This window comes from Lithobates pipiens, unplaced genomic scaffold (genome assembly GCF_037356315.1).
Source record: "Lithobates pipiens isolate NorthernLeopardFrog02 unplaced genomic scaffold, aLitPip1_a1.2 Scaffold_1, whole genome shotgun sequence".
Taxonomy (NCBI): Eukaryota; Metazoa; Chordata; class Amphibia; order Anura; family Ranidae; genus Lithobates; species Lithobates pipiens.
Window position 1 is genome coordinate 251,605,330 of NW_027507685.1, and position 6,129 is coordinate 251,611,458.

Here is a 6,129-nt window from a genome sequence, read left to right on the forward strand (position 1 = left end):
GAACGTGACTACCACTAGCCCATAGATACAATTGTGAATCACATATGAACTTAAATATTGATATTCTAAAAATTAAAGAAAAAACAGGCAAAATTACACATATGAAAAATTAATAGTGTCCTTTCTTAACATCCCATGGGGGAGGCGCCGCTGGGATGGGCGATGGGATGGTACTTAGATCATGTCATGTCCCTGCCATATATTCGAAAGTGAGGCCTGGCCCCTAGTGGGCTCTTTATTAATAACTATCAAGAGTGAGGCATGGTCCTCACACATGGACATTAGGATAGCACTACTGATTGGCTGTGGGGCTAGAATGCATTAAAGTTAGCTGTGCAGACGGGGACGCATTTGTTCATGACTTCCGCTTCTGACGTCACATAGGGGTTGTTTTCCGCTGCGATATTGAGAATGAGGCTTGGTCCTCGCATACGAACTACGGTTAACCAGATACTATTGGCCATCAGATTCCGGGGACATGGGGATTGGTTGTGCGGGAGGATGCGTAACAGCGTCACTTCCATTGCGGAATTAGGAGCAGGGTCCGGGCGTTCTATGGAGGAGGAGGTTTGGGCTAGTTGTTACTATATAAGAGAGGCAAAATGGCGTGTCACCCGTGCCCCGAGACGACATGAAGTATCACGAAACGCGTCGGGCGGTGTGACATGCTGTTTTTTGCCTTGTGAACTGTACCAGTTGGAGAAGGAGAGACCTGTGGAGACCAGCGTACGGCCGACGCTTCCCACTCGTTTATGCAATATCGCACTGCTTTATTGTAAGTGTGTTTTTTAGTTTTAACTTTTTATTAAATAAACAATTTTACACTATTGGAGCGCCCCTTTTTTTTCCTTTTTTATGGTGAATTTGGTAATCTGCTCATACTGGAAGCCCGTTTGAACCATGACCCCGAAAGAGGGTGGAGCTCTGGAGGATTGAGGAATATGTGTAGCGTGATCTGATCTTTTGATGTGCGAATAATTTTTGGACATCTGGTAAGGAGCTAATCTTGACCTTTGGTGGTGGTACACTACGTCATGTTTCACGGTTTGGGAATATGAAGCAAGGAATCAGAACTTTTGGACACTATAATCAACACGTGGTGTTTGGTATCTGATTATAATTGATTCCATAAGCTGGATCTGTTTTGAGGACTATCATATGAGGATACACTTATGCCCCGTACACACGAGAGGGATTAAGTCTGACAGACCTCCAAAGGAGTTCCGCCGGAGTTCCGACGGAGTTCTGGCGGACTTTTCGACCGAACGGACTTGACCACACACCATCACACCAAACTCCGACGGAGTCGAACGTGATGACGTACGACTGGATTCGACGTAGGAAGTTCATAGACAGTAGCCAATAGCTGCCCTAGCGTCGGTTTTAGTCCGTCGGAGTAGCACACACACGAGCGAATTTTTCGAAGGGGACCGGGTCCGGCGGAGTTCCGTCGGGAAAATTTGAAGCATGCTTCATTTCTAAAGTCCGTCAGACTTTAGCGAAGCTAAAGTCCGTTGCAGCCCACACACGATCGGATAGTCTGACAGACTCAGTCCGTCGGAGTTTGGATGTCGAAAAGTCCGCTCGTGTGTACGGGGCATTAGCTGTTAACAAGGACCTTAATAGTTACCTAGTTGGAATACTGGTATCACGTGGGAAGAGTGTGTATTTAGAGAGCGCGGTTCTTCTGGTTTAAATTTTTGTATATATATATAACTTTTGGGTATATAACAGAACTGCAGCATTTCACAGGATTTAAATTTCCTTGTATTTATAGTCTGTAGCGCGATTTTTCTTTGTTTTTTTCCTATTGAGCAACAACAACATGCCCCCAACTCTAGAGAGACTCACTGTTCCTGCACAGGCCCCATGACCCAGAGACATGCCAATTCATTCAATTGCGAGAGACTGGCTCCCTTACCAACCTACGTATTACCCTCCTGCGAGGCCGACACACATGACAGATCATGAGTGTCACACCATATCCACCTCTATGAGACTGACGCCTCGACATCCCATCCTGACCCCAGAGACGTTGACCATTACCCTGGTCTAACAGATGCAAAGCTATCTGCACCTTTGCGATCGCTAGTATATCTCTGCATACTAAAGGCTGACACTACCCTTCTTAGTCGACCCCACATTTGGACATGATTACGCCCGTCTTGTCTGAAGAGCGAACCTACGCTACAATGGTAAGCTGGTAAACAAATAGTCTAGATACTCCATGAACTCAGTCGGAAACTTCGGAATGCCTTATCGAACTTTTGATACTCGCAGACATTGGACCAGAACAGGTTCCAAGCATCTCAGGACTTATACCTACCTAAATCGGAATCTGCACAGGTATTAGATTGTATGATGGTGTGACAGAGACTCAGACCTGGGATGGGTAGCTACCTGTAGCCCGGCGACGAGGCGGTCACGCGACTGCTAGTCACTTCCTACCGGAGGGGTATTGACTCCCCGAGGCATCAGCAGCAACCCCAGTTGTAGAATTGCTCATACACACGCATAGTACCCAACGCACCAATGGGATTTTTACTCATGGCATGTTAACAAGGGGACCACCTGTTCCGTTTTGGTCACTGTGGGTGTCTCCAAAGGAGTGATGGCAGCGGGAACTAATACTTCTGCTGCAGTGTCGGCGATCTCGCCTGACATGTCCAGTTCCTCGGAAGAAGAGTCAGCCTGAGCCAAAGTAGGACTGGCCGTCTCTGCAGCTTCAGTACTGGAGGTGGGTTTTTCCACAGAGGCGTACCCATGGGCCCAATCCGCCCTCATCACCCGCTTCTCGGCCCTTTGGCTAAGATCAAGTATAGTATCTGTTCTTATCAGTTGCCAGAGGAGGCGCTGACATCACTCCCGAGTGTGGGGAGGGCATATGCAAATACAATGGTGTCATTGCACCTGGAAGGGCGGCTTCAGTAGGGGTCAGAGTCTGGGCATCCATGCTGGTGCCAGTGAGGCCTGAATCTGAGCCATCCGGAAGGGTGCTCCTGGTGAGGATGGGTGCTGCATGCGGTCTGACCCCAGAGGGTCGGGTCCCTGGCCTTCTGGCCTAGATTGGGGTAGCTCTAGCTCGAGAGTTTTTTGTGAGAGAACACCGGGTCCTCTTCTGCATGCAGGGGAGGAACGCTTAGTATCTCTGAATGTAATTAGGTAGGAGTGATGGGAGCTGGGGTTGAGCTTGTTGAGGGGCAGGCTCTCCCCGGGCTTCCTGACTGGAGGGGGGGTTGCTGTGGTCTGGGTTGTTGGTCAGGGTGGTCCTGAAAGCCTATAGTGTATGTGCCCCCGGAGAGGCAGTCCAGGGGTGCCTAGAGATCACTGTGAGTGAGGGTCACATTGATTTAGGGTACCTTGGTCACTGCACCATAACATGCTTTTTTAGCACCTGCCTCCTGGGCCCGTCCTTTTGGCTGGGACCGGAGGAAATTTTTATTCCTGGCCGGAGAGCCTGGCCATTGTAATGCACAATGGCCACTTTTTCACTCTCTACTTCCTTCTCCCCCACTGTCTTTTTATTTATTACCTTTGTCACGTTTTTGTGTTTGTCACTTGCACATATGTGATGAGTAGGGTCACAGGTCCTCGGGCCTGTCCTGAAAGTCTGGGGAGGGGGTGGACATGGCCTTTTGGCTTAGTTCGCCCTCTCTTTTCTGGGGTCTCCCTTCGGGGGAGCCCTACCGAGTACTTGGGTGGGTCTGTTTCGGCAGACCTTCCAAAGAAAAGGGTCTGTCTGGTTTTGGCCAGATAGACCATGTTTTAAGTACCCTTGTCCCTGTCTGGAGCCTAACGCCCCGGGGGATTCAGGGCAAGGCCCTCTGATTTCAGAGGGCTTGTTTACCCGTTGTACTTTTTTGTGTTTCACTCTTTATGTGTGTGCACTTTTTTTGGCAAAGATTGAAGATTTTGAATGTGTTTCACACGCCATGGGCTTTAAAAAAAAAAAAACCTGCGATGGCAGTGGCGGTCTGGCAGCTAATCAGCAACTCTCCAAACAATTCTCCACATTGGCAGCACCGGCTCCAAGAGCACATAAAGAGTGCAAATTGAGAACACCGTCAACAAACAATCCCCATTGCTGTGTAGCTTTGAGAAATGTACAGAAAACGTGTTTCAGCAATCATGGTTGCAGAAGGGAAGAAACTGGTGATCTCTGGTGGGTTGCATTAAGCCATCATGGGTTCAGGAACCTCCAGCTTAGGAGCTCCCAGATGTGCCATGTTTCCTTTCAAGCCACGGGGTCTCAGCATGCGGATCCAAAATGGTGACCCGAACAGTAATGCATCCTCCTCTGCAGAGCTGAGGCTCCTACCCCTGCCAACAGACTGCTGCAAAAGTTCTTTGGGAACTGTGGCACCTGCCTCCCTCTTGCTGCGTTACACCAAAACTGTAATGGCATCCATTTTGGAGTCTATATTAACCCTCACAGCGCCAGGGGGAAGTGTCAAAAGACCAGGCTGATCCTCTTCCCCGAGCAATGAGACTTGGCGGTTCTTCCCAACATTGATAGTACATACGACAACACAGTCTATAAGAAGAGTAAATGCTACTTGCAACCTTCCCATGGAGCCAGACGAAATCCTGATGGAGCTGAAGCCAGTTGCTATGGAGGACTGCTGCAAGGACAATGCCTTTGCCCCATGTTGGGCGCCAAATGTAGCAAGATCTCTGGCCTTGTCCAGTCTAATGAGGACCTCTTCCCAACATTGATAGTACATACGACAACACAGTCTATAAGAAGAGTAAATGCTACTTGCAACCTTCCCATGGAGCCAGACGAAATCCCGATGGAGCTGAAGCCAGTTGCTACGGAGGACTGCTGCAAGGACAATGCCTTTGCCCCACGTTGGGCGCCAAATGTAGAAAGATCTCTGGCCTTGTCCAGTCTAATGAGGACCTCCAAGGCCAAAGATAGCTGACATCCTTCAATATGTGGTGGGTTGTGAGGCATAGTGGATGCAAAGATGGTGAAAGTCATTGGGCGCCAGACACTTCTTGAATGTAAAAGAGGTTTTATTTGTTTTAACAGTCCTTTTTGTATTTTTTGGGGGAAAGAGGGTTAGGGCCAGGACACCCTGCAGTTGCAAATTCAATTGGCAGACTCTGAGACTTCAATAGGAGGACAGCCATGCAGGGAAAGGCACCAGCAAGAAGCCACATCTGCACATACAGGATTGCTGTCTACTATGATAATAGTCTTTAACAGTTCCTAACTCAAACATAACAGTCCTGTCAGCTTCACTACAACTCCCTCTTGTAGTTCTCCGATACTGAGCTTCCGGTCTCTCACTAGACCCCTTGATTCACTGACTCTGAATTCCTTGAACTCCTCTGAGGTTTGTGGTGGTATCCCCTCAAGCATCACCACACTTCCCTGCTGGGTCCCTAGCTTGGCGTTCCAGATACTTCTCAAGCTTCACCCCTGCTACCCGGCAAGGTCCCTGGCTTGACTCACAAGGCTGCTCTGCAAGCGTCTCCTTGGGTTGGGTACCTGACTTGATCAGTTTCCCGATTCTCCACCGCGCCCTTTGGGTAAGAATGTAGTTCCGGTACTTTTTTCAGTTACTCACTGTGGTCCCTGGTAAAGGTGGTAGATCCCTTTGTGGCGACAGCTTCCCTTCTATCCCTGACCACTGACAGGTTCTCCGGCAGGCAGAACCGTCACTTCTGGTTGGACTGCAAGCCGCAATCCCAACCCTGCACTGCCCTCTTACTCTGGATAGGCCCTCACACAGCCTAGCAGCCAGATGCCCCCAGGTGACCTCCAGAGTTAGGGATAGTTGACATCCTTCAGTGTGGAGTGGGTTTCAAGGCATTGTGGGTGTAATACAAGATAAAATGGTGGGCGTCAGACAATTTTTGAATGCAAAGAGATTTATTGTCTCTTAAACAGAACTGTGGGAGAGAGGGTTAGGGCCAGGACACCCTTAGGTAGATGCAATGTTAATTGGCAGACTCCGAGACTTCTATAGGTGGACAGCTATACAGGTGAAGGCCTCCAGCCGGACACCACTTCTGTATAGGTAGGACCGCTGTCTCCTATGGCGACAATCTTGTAGCAGTTACTAACAGTAAAGGTATTCAACTATCTGCAACATGAACAATTCTATTTACCCCACACTC

At 49.0% G+C, this 6,129-nt stretch overlaps 1 pseudogene; it reads left to right on the forward strand.

The window, feature by feature from the left end:
* Positions 1 to 2,786: 2,786 nt before the first annotated feature.
* On the forward strand, positions 2,787 to 2,897 carry LOC143989456 (U2 spliceosomal RNA; annotated as a pseudogene).
* Positions 2,898 to 6,129: the final 3,232 nt, after the last annotated feature.